The sequence below is a fragment of the Bombyx mori genome, chromosome 21 (genome assembly GCF_030269925.1).
Source record: "Bombyx mori chromosome 21, ASM3026992v2".
In the NCBI taxonomy this organism is placed as follows: domain Eukaryota; kingdom Metazoa; phylum Arthropoda; class Insecta; order Lepidoptera; family Bombycidae; genus Bombyx; species Bombyx mori.
The window spans coordinates 4,884,754-4,901,213 of record NC_085127.1 but is presented as its reverse complement, the minus strand read 5'-3'; the positions used below and the strand labels follow the sequence as shown (position 1 = coordinate 4,901,213).

The 16,460-nt window shown below is 35.9% G+C and overlaps 1 protein-coding gene across 2 annotated transcripts in view; it reads right to left on the bottom strand.

Moving 5' to 3' along the window:
- LOC101745246 (synaptic vesicle glycoprotein 2B) overlaps nt 1-16,251 on the bottom strand; it is a 68,702-nt gene extending 52,451 nt beyond the window's left edge. Inside the window, exon 1 of one of the 2 annotated variants that reach the window (XM_021350230.2) lies at nt 15,979-16,251. The gene's annotated coding sequence lies outside the window, so the exon portion shown is untranslated. Of the gene's footprint in view, nt 1-8,031; nt 8,192-15,978 lie in introns of those variants that run through there. The other variant, XM_004929568.4, reaches the window with a different exon arrangement.
- Between the last annotated feature and the right edge of the window lie 209 nt (nt 16,252-16,460).

Genomic DNA, 16,460 nt, shown 5'->3' with positions numbered 1-16,460 from the left:
TATAATATTCAACGTGGAAACACTAAGGTTAAATATATTGTTTTGCATTAGTATGTATATATGTATATAAGTTGCTTAATTGATCAATTTCAAATCGTCCGCATATATAATAAGCTGTTGTTAGGACGTATGATGTATCATGGACGAGTAGGAACTGTCCTATCTAATACTACCGCGTAGAAATCACGAGTTCTAGTTTGAAAAGTGGTATACACATATCGCTTTTATACAATATTGGGACTTGAAGTTCATGTCACAAGGTGGATAATGGAACTGACGTTATGATGTCTATAAGCCCCCGCAAAGGCTTGTTTATTTATGTGTCATTTTCAACTCTTAAAGCGCCATTACATTCTATGAAATATACTAAGGTTTTGAAGGATACGATTTGATAATAGTTTCTTTAGCTATTGTTCAAGATATTGGTACACAGCTTCTTCAGACAATCACTAGGACTTCCTCATTATTCGTCCTTAGTTGCACGCCATCTGAATTCCTCTCTAATATTCTCTATTGCTTCCTCAAAGGCCGTTTTGAGACATTTTTACCGCAAAATACTCGGGCGTTTAGGTCTAAGCGACGGGAAGTCTTCGTTCTATTGCAATTGAGATCTATTGCAATCGTTCTATTGAGATTCCGACCGGTTTTTTAGTGACGGCAAACACATTATTGTGCATAAAACAGAACCTGTATACCGGTTTAAAAACATAAAAACGTTGATTGACTCTGTGGTGGTAGTTAGCGCCTCTGTTTAATTGATAATAAAGATTTGTTTGCTCTTTATCTTTATTCTATACTGGGTGTTAGGAAACCGCTTCCGAAAACGAAGACAGACGATAGTACTAATGACACCTTTGTTGATGGAGCTATTTAGACAAATGTTGTAAATAAGTATCTGTGCGATCGCGCCGCGCCCTAGCGTTCGTTGATCCGAGCATCAGCTGTTTTTGATTTTGTGTTTCATTGCTGGTTTTTTTTAGTAAAGTAATTTTTTTTTTAATATGAAACTGTCGTATCATTTAGCTGGACTAACATTTTGGAGCGTAAATAATGCTAATAAAAAGGTTTAAAATTAATTTTTTTTAATCAGGATCTAACTTTTTTTCCGTCCCATCATTAAAGTTGTCATTAGTACTATCGTCTGTCTTCGTTTTCAGAAGCGGTCTTCTAACACCCAGTATATTAAATGTGTATAAGTATGTATATCAGGCTCTGCTTCTCACAATACAAGATAGTCTAATGTGTATGACGGTGTGTGATTTGTTATTATTGTTTAGAATTAAATAAAATGCAATAAAACCAATGTTGATCTGTAAAAAGGTTGCCTCATTTAATTAACATCAGATTCATTCAAATAATAATAATAAAACATCGATAAATCGTGTTTTGCAATTTTAATGTCATTATTACCTTAGTTCTATAGTTCTATGAATATTATGAATTTTTCATGAATCAGTTACGTGATCGAAATCAATCCTGATGATCAATTGTGAAGAATTGCATCACTCCTTGATCTAAATAGTGCGATCCCGTTATTTTTATTGTTAAAAATGATAATTTTCTGTATCACCTCCAACGAAATGCGCAATGATAAATTAAATATTTATGGGATTATAAAGAAGAAAACGAACGATGCTCTTGAAGTTTTATATAAATTTTCATTTGCATCGGTTCGAATTACACGTAATTTAAGGGCAAAAAAATTATATTCAAATGAACAGAAATCTCCGTCGCCAATTAGCTATGTAATATTGTTATATTATCATTATTGTTGGTGTGCTTTTAAAAGTCTGATACTTGTGATCTGACAAAATTGAAAATATACTAGTTTCTGATCGCTGCTTCGCGCGTGTTTATTTAAATTTCGTCTATTAATTTACGCCATGTACAAGGTAATGCGAAGAAATTATCTGAATCAGACACACATAGACATCCGTGCGTGGGAAAAGCATGTCTTAGTTGGCATTTTATGAGATATTTCTTTCGGGATACAACTTATTCCTTCCCTTTTATGTGTACTCCAGGCATGATGTTGTAATTTTTAACTCACTAAGTTTCTCGCCCAACCATCTCATTGGGTCACGATTCCAATGCAATGGTAGATTTAACGAAGCAGTGTTGCTAGGGACAATGTTAGCAATTCCTCTCAGGCTGAACCCCATTTCAGGGTGAAGCCATAATAGCCCATCAAGGCTGACAGATAGGTAGGCAAAAAATATACCACTTATTAATGTCAGTAGGTCAAATTGTTATGCCTAAAGACCATCTAAAAACTTTTCAGTCCCCTGGGAACAACATTTTTTTCGATATCGCCGATAATGTTTATGCAAAAAATGATGAAGGATTGAGTTCGTAAGATGTGAAAGCGTAACAGGACAAATTATATAATAATTTCTATTATTTAAATTAGCCCTTATCCTATAACTTGTGCACGTGAATTAGGTGTACTTTATTAAGATTGCTTTGGAGATCCGTACACAGTGTAGTAGTAGGATGATGAAACTATTTCCATACCGAATTCCATCAAAATCGATTCAAAAATTTCGGCGTGAAAATATATGAGACACAAAATTATTCTAGTATATATCGTATTAATTGGATAATATATTCAACAATATTTAAAACACCGAATAATATCCAGTATTGAGATCAGGTTTTGCTTTGTTTTTTTTTGATAATCAATGACATTGAAAACTCCGAGAAGTGAAAAACAGTCGTGATCAAGGGCGGATCCAGCTATGGCGCCAGGAGGGGGTCACATAGTCAAATTTAGATGCGTTCGTTCCCAAACGTTTGCCATTATACAAATTTTTTATATTATATTAAATTAATTAAATATTGAAGGTATGTAATTACATAAAATCTGTATGGTGACAAAATATATAAATAAAATCATTATATTCAATTAGTGGTCCACCTAAGTCCTGGAACCAGCTCAGGGGGTGGTCATGACCCCCATGACCCCCCCCCCCTGGATCCGCCATTGGTCGTGATCATTGTTTTTTATGGTAATCGATGGCAAGCTAGCAAACAGGAGCCCTGGTACAGGCTGCTGCCTACCGAGATAATCCTGCTTAACCCTCGTAATGCCCAGGTAACATCGTGGAGGGGAATAGTCTGCATCTCGGCAATCACTACATAGTATAAAACAAAGTCGCTTTCTCTGTCCCTATATCTGTCTGTCCCTATGTATGCTTAAATCTTTAAAACTACGCAACGGATTTTGATGCCGTTTTTTAAAGTAGATAGAGTGATTGAAGAGGAAGATTTATATGTATAATAACATCCATTAAATAGTGGAAAAATCAATAATAAATTACAGTTTCCGAAGCGAAGCGAGGGCGGGTCGCTAGTAGTAAATATTAGTCAAGAGTTTGTCTACAAATGAAGCATCGTTTCGTATGTCGAGAAGCTCCTATTATTATAGAAGCCATTCATTTTGCATTCTAAGTAAAAGAAAAAAATCTCAAACTACCAACACTTCCGGATTAACATTGGAATTGTGACGCCATGAAAAATATATTTTTTTTCGCAGTTAACTCGCAAACCTCTTTTTTCAAGGTTTTAATAAACTAAATCCATCACTTATCATATTAGGCAGTAGTTTGGCTGTGCCTATAACATTGAGTCATTCATGAAAAACGGTAACCACCCACCATCAGATGTAGCCTGTCTGCTCATCTACCTACAAAGGCAAATTTTTTTTATTGCTTAGTTGGACGGACGAGCTCACAGCCTACCTGGTGTTAAGTGGTTACTGGAGCCCATAGACATTTACAACGTAAATGCGCCACCCGCCTTGAGATATAAGTTCTAAGGTCTCAGTATAGTTACAACGGCTGCCCCACCCTTCAAGCCGAAACGCATTACTACTTCACAGCAGAAACAGGTGGGGTCGTGGTACCTACCCGTACCAATAAAAATTAGAAAAACGGAATTTTGAGGAATAAAAAATTAGAAAAAAAAGGAAAGTTGTGGCATGTCCCAAAAAGCTCTCTACTTCAAAGACAAGTTTTAAACGTCTCTCCGGTAGAGTTTTTGTTTATTCTTAGCGAATTCGAATAAAAATAAAATCAGTTTTTTTTTTTTTTTATTGCTCTTGTAGGCAGACGAGCATACGGCCCACCTGATGGTGAGTGGTTACCGTCGCCCATGGACTTCAGCAATGCCAGGGGCAGAGCCAAGCCGCTGCCTACCGCTTAATACTCTCCACAAGCCTCGTTTGAAGAAGGACATGTCATAGCGCTCGGGAAACACCGTGGAGGGGAGCTCATTCCATAGCCGGATGGTACGTGGCAAAAAAGACCTCTGGAAACGCACTGTGGATGACCGCAGTGGCTCCAGGTAGTATGGATGAACTCTACTCCGGTGGCGGGCGGTGCGATGGTAAAAACGAGATGCCGGTATCATCTCATCTCATCTCAATTAAATTTATTCAATTGACAGTCTCTGCCAACTGTTTACTTTTTTTATTGTCATCATAATAACTACGAGTATTTTGTTAGCGCATTACAGACAACGGTGTTACATTACGATTTGCAACAATTCTGCTAAAAGACAATTAAGTCGTAATTGATTTATTGCGCATTAAAATGGATATTAAACTATTATTAGTTACTCTATATGTGCTATAGATCTTGTTTTGTTTTTTATAAAAAAACTATTGATGTAAATAAATTATCTTTGTGCACAAAAGTAACAAAATATGGAAAAGCATTTTCGCGATTTTAGAAAAGCAAAATAATTTGAAGAGCTCTTGATCTAGTAGAACGATATTCTTGACGTAATTTTTTTAAATGCTTACTCGGGAGAACCAGCTCACGGCCCGCCTGGTTTTAGGTGATTATCGAAGCCCATAGACATCAACAACGTAAATACTGCCACCCCAGTGTGCTTAGTGCGAGCTTTTTAACGTTCTCGATAGCGTGAAAGTTAACTCCAATTTGTATGGAGTTGGAACGTTTGCCTACGTTTGCCGCTATGGGCGTTGCTCACACTAAGCACACTAGGGTGGTACCTATTCATGCGGGCTCCAATACGCCCTACCACCAGTAATTACGCACATCATAATTTCTGAGCATTTGTTTTAGCACGAATATTACACGACGTAATTCTTTCATCATGGTAGTTACTCGTGTAGTTAAATTAAGGACATATTTTATTAGAAAGTTTTGCACTTGCCTGCGGGTTTCGACGGGTTATACGAATGCACCGGGCGTCTTATCCTTACGGCTATGATAACAAGATAATATCTTAGATTGAAATCAGGCCACGAACCAAGGTGATATTAGGCAAAAGCCTGACTTATATGCATAGCTAAGAGCCTATTTATCAGCAGACTTATCTCCATAGCTCAGAGGCTACGAAGATCTATTAGTTCTCTTTGTACTTTGGGACCGCACTCTAGAGAATTAAAACCACGGACCAGTACAGTGTTAACTATCGCTACTTGGAATATTCATCTGTCACCTTTACATAAAAATATTCGGATTCTAAATTTATAATAAATAAATAAATATTTAATAACAATCACGCCACGTTAACTGGTCCCGTGCTAAGTTCGTAAAGAACTTGTGTTACAGGTACCAGATAACGGAAATAAATGTAAGATTTTTATTATACACGTACATATATTTAATATTTAATATACATCCATAACCCTGGAAAAGACATTTATATTTTTCATACAAATATCTTCCCTTGGCGGGATTCGAACCCGCGACCCCCTTGTGTAGTGACCATGTCACTTACCACTACACCAGGCGATCGTTAATTTATCGCGAATTCAGTGATCCCTTTCATTAGAATGTAATAAAAAAAGTAATTAAATGTAAATTACGTATCGAAAACTTTTATAACACATCTATGTCAATAAAATACTGAAATTATATATACATGCTCGAATGATTTATTTGCTTACACTAATACTTCTGTTTACTCTGTTATGAGATAGCGTGAAGGATGCTGTCTGACAACGAACTGAGTTAAAATCAACATACGACATAAAGACGTGACGTACATACATAATTTTATGTGTATTTTATGTATATTTAAAATTTGCACACCCGAATATTGTTTTGAGGAAAACGGCTGCTACGATACAACACGTGCTTGGATATCTTTGAAGAATCATGTTTCGATTTTGTTTTGTTAGGTGAATCTGGCTTACTATAGAAACAAGATTAAATTAGAGAACAAAACACATCGACTTAAAATATGGAATCTATATATTAATACGTGAAGCAAAAACTTTGTATCCCTTTTTACGAAAATTGCGCGGACGGAGGAGTATGAAATTTTCCACACTTATAGAAAATATAGAGAAGAAGTGCACAATGCTATTTTTTTTTTTAAATAATGCGTAAAAGATACATTAAATCAATAAAGAAAACATTACACAAACTACCATGTATTTGACGTACACACGCATGCATACTATTTATTGTCAAACTTTTGTTCTTGACGTCTGTTGTCAAATTGAGAATAGTTTAAATATTGTTTGTCTTTATTAATATTTTTTATAGTGTAGTCTTGGCGCAATTTGTGATTATAGAAATATAAAATACAATCATAATAGTGTACAAACTTACAATTCCAATTAATTATAGTCGAATTTCGACTACTGCGGGACCTCTAGTATAAATTATTATATCATTAAACGTAATACTCAAAACTTTTAGTTTTATTGTGCTTAACTTTTTGTTTTGTAGTATCGAGTGAAGAATTACTACAGTTTTTTTTGTGTTTTAATTGGCCTTCAGAATTTATTTATGTAACAGAATATATTAAGTGAATTTCATCTACTTCGAAACGCAAGAATAATTAGAAAATTTGTTAAATCACCCAAGACCGATAGCAATACAATAATTTTTCTTTCGTTGTGGCTTACCCAGAAATTGAGAATATCTGGTTCGGCTTGCTTTAAATGCAATAGTTTCCGTTTTAAAAATATATTACCTTTTATACTATTCAATCAAATGGCAATACCCTCTTTGACGAAAATGGTTATAATGGTTTTCTTTATACATCAAAGCTGTTCAAATTACAGCATCGAACTTATCAAAATATACACATCCATAGATCATAATTTGCGTTAATGAAACCTTCTAACAGCTAAGTAATACGGATTTTTAACATCGAAAGTATAAAATAAAGCTGATGAGCTAATACCGATAAGCTCTTCCTTGAATTTAATGCTTCTATTTTCAGTGAAATTCATTCACGGGGTTGCAAAGTTTTAGTTTCGTAAATTTATTTTATTTTTTATTTTATTTATTTATTTATTTATGTACACACAGAAAACAAGACACAGTACAGAGTAATAGGAAAATTATGTACAAAGGCACTTTAAAATATGACGCAGCGAAAACTCATCGTATTCCGTTGAGTGTGTAAAGAGGTAAGTGGAAATTACAAGAAATAGGTCACTGCCCATTAATGGACGTACTTTATGCATTAAAGAGATGAGCGCACCAAATAAAGTTACGTTTTCATTGTGCATTAAATCCTATAAAAGTGATATTTGAGCTGTTAATTGATTAGGTGGGTAGACGAGGTCACAGTCCACCTAGTGTTAAAGTTACCGGAGCCCGTAGACATCTACAACGTAAATGCCGCCACCTACCTTGAGATATAAGTTCTAAGGTCTCAGTATAATTACAACAGCTGCCCCACCTTTCAAACCGAAACGCATTACTGCTTCACGGCAGAAATAGCCAGGGTGGTGGTACCTACCCGTGGGGACTCACAAGAGGTCCTACCACCAGTTCCAAAACAATCAACACGTGAAAATTTAATATGAACGATCGAAAGGTAATTTTGAAAACTACCTACAGCTATATGATTCATGTATATTTTCCACACTCCGCTGAAAAGAACGTCATGGATTGATCTTATTATAAATTACAGTAAAAACCAAAAAAATCGTATAAGTCATGTACATGTTAATCGAAATACATTCAGTCCGGTGTGGTGTTTTTTCATTAGACAAGGAGAGTGATCGTGGATCGTCAATTATCGTATTTCACTTACCGGTGACGATCTGATGTGCTTCTTCCTTGTTGTTTGTGAGCGTTCCGCCACTTCAGGTGGCTATGAACGGTGCGGGTGAGGTGAGGTGAACTTAACACTAGTAGTCGATGCTGTAAACACTCTCGAAGGAGAGTGAGCGGGTGAGTACAATAATGCCCCCTATATATATGTCGTTAGGCCTTGTCAAATCAACAATGTCAATCTCATAGCAAATACTACGTAAAAACACCTAAATGCTGTTTCAATAGAGATAGCTATACAAGAGTCTGCGATACGAAGAGGTGCCTTTCCGGGGAAATTATTTTCATAATATTTGTTATTGATTTAGACGACTGATTTATAATACATAATCTCTTGAATTTCGTGCAGTTAAAACGTTTTAAACCTAGTATGAATTACGAATTACGTTCGATTTATAAAACATGACGAATTTACCTAATTGATGACAAGTTTGATGATCAAAATTTCCGAAACTTGATTAGCACTTGCGAAAGGTTTGCCGGCCCCTGCTCTACGCAAAGTTTGTCTTGGTATGAGAATCAGACCTTCAAATCGCAAAGTAACGGAGAGGTTTTATGGTTTCAACTCACACACACTTCAGGCTATGTTCTGCTTATTTAATTCGTGTCTAAAATTTAACATCTGGATTCATTTTGTAGTGCGACTTTATATTGACCTCTTCATTTGCACGCTAGTTCTAGTAAGCGTGGTTTAAATCTAAGTATTTGAATAATCTCTTTGTATTATAAATGTGACAGCGTTTTTTTTTTGTGTGTGTGTGTGTGTGTGTCATTATTTCACGTTGAAACGAAACAACGGATTTATATGACTTATTTTTAAAGTAATAACTTTAAAGTGATATAGGCTATCGTTTTTCCCAAAAAAATCTCATGGAATCGCAGGGAAACCTATATTGATACTTTTTCTTCCCACGCAGGCGAAGCTGCGGGTAGCAGCTAGTAGGAATAAAAAGAGACAACCGGGTCATGACGTTCACGCGTCGACGAAGACGATCAAAAGAACAAATCATAATGTGTACCTAACTAAGATTATTTATGCCTTGTCTTTATTAGTAAGGCCTAAAATAGTTATCACAAATGTTTGTCGATTGTAATAATGTTTGCAACTGATTTTTTCTTTGTTTTTAAATCAGTTAAGAGAATCTAATCTTGTCTTAAAAATTATAACCTAATATTTGTTTAAGAAACCTATTGTAGATAAAAAAAATTGTCCGCAAAATATTAACATTATAATGATGCGACAGAACATGAAACATTCCCGATCCTGCGGACAGAATGGAAAGCAGCCGACGTCGCCCAAAACAAGTCATTTCGGATCCTCCCGATCCACTAACGGTGCTTTTAGGTACTTCAAGCACCGGTCAACGTTCTCGTCGAACCCGCCGCTTGCGACGAAGGGCTCGACGAGTAAATTAACCCACAGACACAGCCCACTGAGTTTCTCGCCGGATCTTCTCAGTGGGTTGTGTTTCCGACCCGGTGGTAGATTCTGCGAAGCAAGGCTCTAGCTAGGGTTCATGTTAGCAACGTCCTCAGGTTTGAGCCCCGTGAGCTCACCCACTAGTTAAGGTTACGCTGAAATAGCCTCTCAAGGCTATCAGCTTAGGTAGGAAAAAAAAGAAAAAAAAGCGTTGGAACATGAATAAGCAAGAATTCATAATTTTAAAATTTGATAAATAATATTCAAATGTTAGTGGAAATAATGTTGAGCCGACTTATAGAAGAAATTGTCATTTTATTAAACTGTTGGAAATAAAGTGTTCCCAATCAAGCGCTTCAGATGAATCATATCAATAAAATTCAGCTTTAAGAACGCCTTGTCAAATTATAACGAACACAGAGTGGTCACGATCGACGGTTTGTTTTAGTGATTCGAACTTCCGTACAAATGTAATTCTCAGCTCCACAAAAATTTTTCAACCAAAATGCACTTCATCTTATACTTCATCTTATACAGGAAGTTGCCCGAGATACCTAGTCAGGTCATAAGTATTGTCACACAGTAAAAACTTTTCTTTTAGAATGCTGGCTACAAAAAAGTTTATTGCATTCGAATTTCTAAATGTTCATGAAAAAAAAAAATTATACTTTTAGAATTTTCACTAATTTTTAAATATGGAGTGGACGCTTAAAGAAGACCGTGTTGCAGTTATTGCGTTGCATCGTTGCGGTTACGCGCCAATTCAAATTTTTTACATACTGAAAAATTTGGATATAACCAAAAGATTCATTTATTGTACCATCAAACGATGCAATGAAGACTCTAGTGTAGATGACAGGTCAAGAAATGGTCGCCCTCGGTCTTTTAGGACTCCAGCAGTGATAAAAGCTGTGAAGGCGCGAATTCAAAGAAATCCCAAACGTAAGCAGAAACTGTTGGCCCTTCAGATGGGGTTATGGAATGAGCTCCCTTCCACGGTGTTTCCCGAGCGCTATGACATGTCCTTCTTCAAACGAGGCTTGTGGAGAGTATTAAGCGGTAGGCAGCGGCTTGGCTCTGCCCCTGGCATTGCTGAAGTCCATGGGCGACGGTAACCACTCACCATCAGGTGGGCCGTATGCTCGTCTGCCTACAAGGGCAATAAAAAATAAAAAAAAAGCAGAACCACGGTGAAAAGGGTGTTAAATAAAGACTTAGGGCTTCGGGCATATCGAAGAAAAACAGGACATCGTTTGAATGCCCGTCTAGTGGACCTGAGACTGAAGAGATGCCGCGCTTTGTTGAAGCGGTACGCGGGAAAAAAATATCGGGAAATTCTTTTTTCGGATGAAAAAATTTTTACCGTAGAAGAGAGCTACAACAAACAAAATGATAAGGTGTACGCACACAGTAGTGAAGAAGCGAGCAACCGTATTCCGCGTGTCCAACGAGGTCATTTTCCATCCTCGCTCATGGTATGGTTGGGAGTTTCTTATTGGGGCTTAACAGAGGTACATTTTTGTGAGAAAGGTGTAAAAACGAATGCAGTTGTGTATCAAAATACAGTCCTGACGAACCTTGTGGAACCTGTTTCTCATACCATGTTCAATAACAGGCACTGGGTATTCCAATAAGATTCGGCGCCAGCTCATAGAGCGAAGAGCACACAAGACTGGCTGGCGGCGCGTGAAATCGACTTCATCCGACACGAAGACTGGCCCTCCTCCAGTCCAGATTTGAATCCGTTAGATTACAAGATATGGCAACACTTGGAGGAAAAGGCGTGCTCAAAGCCTCATCCCAATTTGGAGTCACTCAACACATCTTTGATTAAGGCAGCCGCCGATCTTGACATGGACCTCGTTCGTGCTGCGATAGACGACTGGCCGCGCAGATTGAAGGCCTGTATTCAAAATCACGGAGGTCATTTTGAATAAACTTTAGTGTCATAAGAATCTATGTTTTGTTAAGTTCATTTTGGTATATGAATGGTTACATAATGAATAAACTTGTTTCAATTATTTTACATTAAACATGTGACAGAATTTATGACCTGACTAGGTATATATAATGAAATTGAACAAAATAAACAAAAAGAACTACTCATTTGTTAAACCATCTATGAGTGTTAGAACTTAGCAACTCCATAGTACGTACAGAGCCCGCAACCAAAAGCAAAGGAAAAACTACCCACGTTTCGCGACGCCGTTGAGGTCTCAAATCGGGGGTAAACTGTTTTTTAATGGGAGTAACCTTGCGTATAGCGCCCAAAATACTTTTAGTATTAACAAGGTCGAGAAAATTAAATTGAATTTGGATATTTTACTCACATATCAGCTATTACTGTATTAAACTTTCTTTTTCGCCCAATTTATTTTTATTTCAATACAAAAAATGTTGGAACAAAACAGAAACGCCAGAAACAAATCCATTATATCCAATTTAATTCCGTGTAGCGTTATCATAATACATACTAATTAATTATCGTCTTTAAAATATAATCTATTGCACAAATATTCCTTAGAAGTTTTATTAAAAATATATTAATACGTGAAGCAAAAATTTTGTATCCCTTTTTACGAAAATTGCGCGGACGGAGGATTATGAAATTTTCCACACTTCCAGAGAATATAGAGAAGAAGTGCACAATGCTAATATTTTTTTTAAATAATGCATAAAAGATACGTGAAGTCAATAAATAAAACATTACACACACTACCATGTATTTGACACACACACGCATGCATACTATTTATTTACTGTCAAACTTTTGTTCTTGACGTCTGTGGTCAAATTGAGAATAGATTAAATATTGTTTGTCTTTATTAATATTTTTCTATAGTGTAGTCTTGGCGTTGAAAATACAATCATAATAGTGTACAAACTTACAATTCCAATTAATTATAGTCGAATTTCGGCTACTGCGAGACCTCTAGTTAAAACAGTTACATGATAGTAGAGGTAGAGGGTATCAGACCATGCATTCTCCCGCAAGATGAACCAAATCAACGAAATGCGAGAAATTGTTCCCTGCAAGTGAACGCCAAACGCGCACCCGAAAGAAAGTAATATCGCCGGATTCCGAAAACTCGCCACTAAGCAGACGAAGACCGCTATAATCTAGATGATAGTATATGACCTTTATATTGATTATATGACCTTTGCCACGTATGTTACTCGTGCATTTTCTTAAAGTGTGTGTTTTCATTCAGACTAGATTAGACAGCTGCATTCTAGACTATTATAGTATTATAATACACTTTTCAATCTAAATTGATAATTCAGTACAACAAAGCCAAAAATTAAAACATAAAGAATAAAATAAGAGACTGTTTTAAAGCATCATAAATTGAGGTTCAGATTGTTCGCATATTCGTCAAAAAGTCTGGTAAAGTATTTTAAAGTAAACTAAAAGATTTGTTTATTTTCTGAATTCGTCTCACCAACAAATTATGCCTAGGTTTCCCCTAATCGTGTATTAGAAATAAATACGCTAAATTGATGGTCGTAAATAGACACTACATCTCGTGTGCGCGACAGTGTGACATTGGAAACATTAGCGAGTTGTTGGTGTTGATCGGTGCACTCGAGGCGTTGGATTAAGCACCGGTAAATTGAAGAACCGGCAATTTATCAATAACGACAGTGTGAATTCTTCCGGCTGGCGTGGCGTACGACAATTTCGGCCGACGCCGACCCTCCAGTAGACTAGGTATTACTCAAGACATCACGCGAGCACGTTTGTACCGCGAACTGAGATCTCGTGTTCTTTATTGTTTATTAGCGACCCGCCCTCGCTTCAGCTTCGGAAACTGTAATTTATTATTGATTTCTCCACTATTTAATGGATGTTATTATACATATAAACCTTCCTCTTCAATCACTCTATCTATTAAAAAAAACCGCATCAAAATCCGTTGCGTAGATTTAAAGATTTAAGCATACATAGGGACATAGGGACAGAGAAAGCGACTTTGTTTTATACTACGTATTTAGTGATAGTGATGTAGTGACTAAATACATATAAGACGCACTATGCACTTTCATTATTAGAATATTTAAATTCAATGACTCACGCTTCGAATGAGAGAAGCAGAAGGGAAATATACTAATATGTTAGGTGGGTATGTACCCAGTAAAACAATATTCATCACTCAATATAAAAAAATGTTGTTTTAGATCAGGAATAATAAAGGTGTTCAGACATATTCTTTATTGTTATTGTGGTAAATGAATAATTAAACTAATAATAAATAAAAACCGGTCAGTAATAAAACTGTAACATTCAAATTTATCAAATCCATATAAAATATTATATAGTTATGGTTACTTCCTCATAGCATAAATAAATACGATTTGAATGAGCAATGTTTAATCCAGATTTTATTTTCTGTTTTGGTCACCGGCTACATTAATTAAAATTAAATAAAGTCGTCGTGGCCTAAAGGATTAAGACGTCCGGTGCATTCGTATCTAGCGATGCACCGGTGTCCGAATCTCAGGCGGGTACCAATTTTTCTAATGAAATACGTACTCAACAAATGTTCACGATTGACTTCCACGGTGAATGAATAACATCGTGTGTAATAAAAATCAAACCCGCAAAATTATAACTTGCGTAATTACTGGTGGTAGGACCTCTTGTGAGTCCACACGGGTAGGTATCACCAGCCTGCCTGTTTCTGCCGTGAAGCATTTACGCATTTACGTTGTAGATGTCTATGGGCTCCAGTAACCACTTATCACCAGGTGGGATGTGAGCTCGTCCATCCATCTTAGCAATAAAATTTTTTTTATCACATTATATGACCTTTGCCACGTATGTTACTCGTGCATTTCCCTAAAGTGTGTGTTTTCATTCAGACTAGATTAGACAGCTGCATTCTAAACTATTAAAGTATTATAATACACTTTTCAATCTAAATTGATAATTCAGTACAACAAAGCCAAAAGTTAAAACATAAAGAATAACATAAGAAAGCGTCATAAATTGAGGTTCAGATTGTACGCATATTCGTCAAAAAGTCTGGTACAGTATGTATTTTTTAGGAATTTTGAGGAATACACGTTATATGATCATGACATGATATCAGTCATGCGCTTAACGCTTTCCTTTGATAAACCATATTTTTAGATGAACCTATTATATACAAATACGTCACGAGAGTACAAATATTTGCAATCCCGTGGAAGATATAAAACACCGCACAAACCTTTTCTTCATTATAAGCTGATAAGATTACGTATATTTATTGCCTATTATTATGAAACGTAAATCGTTCTTTGTAATATGAATACGTACGTCAAAAATGCCTTTCATTCTTATTAAGCCAGCAAAATTGTGAGCAGTATTATTTGTATTGTTTCTGTTCGTTCTAACACGCACCACAAAAAACAAGTGGTTGTGCTCAATCCCAATTAATTATAATATAATAATAATAAAGGTAGCTCACACAGTTCACCAAAAGGTAACTATGAAATATAAATTATTAGATGGCACACCGAAACCATATTAACAATACGCCCGAAAATCTGTTTTTTTTTTTTCTTTTTCCTACCTAAGCTGATAGCCTTGAGAGGCTATTTCAGCGTAACCTTAACTAGTAGGTGAGCTCACAGGGCTCAAACTGTAGTGATGCTAACACTGACCCTAGCAAGAGCAGTGCTTCGCAGAATTTACCACCGGATCGGAAACGCTACCCACTGAGAAGATCCGGCGAGAAACTCAAAGGGCAAGAAAACCTGGGCTGGAGGGCACCACGCACAAAAAGTACTTCGACAGAGCCATACCAACTGAGAAAACTGTACACAATAAAAAGCCAGATATAACTCTAATTGATAAAATTAATGAAGTAGTGCATTTAATATATATAGCAGTTCCTAACACCATACTATGCAAAAAACAATAACTGAAAAAATACACATGTATAAACAGAATTAAAGGAAGAAATTTGTAGAGTTTGGAAAATGAATAAAGTTTATATTGTGCCACTAGTGCTTTCCAGCACTGGAATCATACCAAAGTACCTTCAGCACTCCATCAAGCTATTAGATTTACCCAAAAATGTATTTTTTATGCATGCAAAAGCCACAATTTTAAATACGTGCCGGATTGTTCGGAAATTTTTGCAGGACGAAATATCAGACGAAATTCAAACTGTAAATTAACTCCTCTTGGCTTAGGCCCGTGGTTTTCAGTATTTACCGAAATTCATAAAAATTCGAGAATAAAAACTTTGTACATAATAATAATAATAATATTAATTATATTAGACAATGATACATTTGTAGATACTAAACGAAACTTGTGTAAATTACTATGTATTTATCAAAACATACGAAAATAATTCAGACATGTTTCAAACAAAGAATCCATCAAGTTTGAATGTGCAGTGTGTTTGAAACAGATAAACTTAATTGCTTAATGAACACGTGAAAGATTCGTTTATTTGTTATCCCTCAAGAATTTGTTGACTACTCACGTACAAATTAGTTAGTATTACTTACTGTCTCATAGTTGTCCTGCACGAAAATTATGTAGCGGCTGCTACCCTGCTGTTGTGACTTTAAGAATACACACCGGCTGTGCATGCCTTGGTCAGAGTCTACTTTTTAAACTTTACACATTTAAAAACGAGATTAAATAAATGAAGAAGGGTTGTTGAAGGCCAATATTTTGTTTTACACAACGTATTGCGTTCGAATTGAGCAGCGGGCGTCTGGGCAACCGTTGACTGAATAATAAAGCTGGATTGCACGTCCTGCTGACTCCTCGACCCTATATCATTTCATTAATTTCATTTTATGAAACAATACGATTCTTACGGTGTAGGTACACAATACTCACATTTATATATTGTTTGTTCATCTGTTTTCGCTCGAATATATTATTTTATTATTCGCAAATAATCACATGTTTATGGATATTTGTGGTGATTAGGTATATGGATTATGTTTACAATTTATGAAGTAGTTTAAACCAATAACGA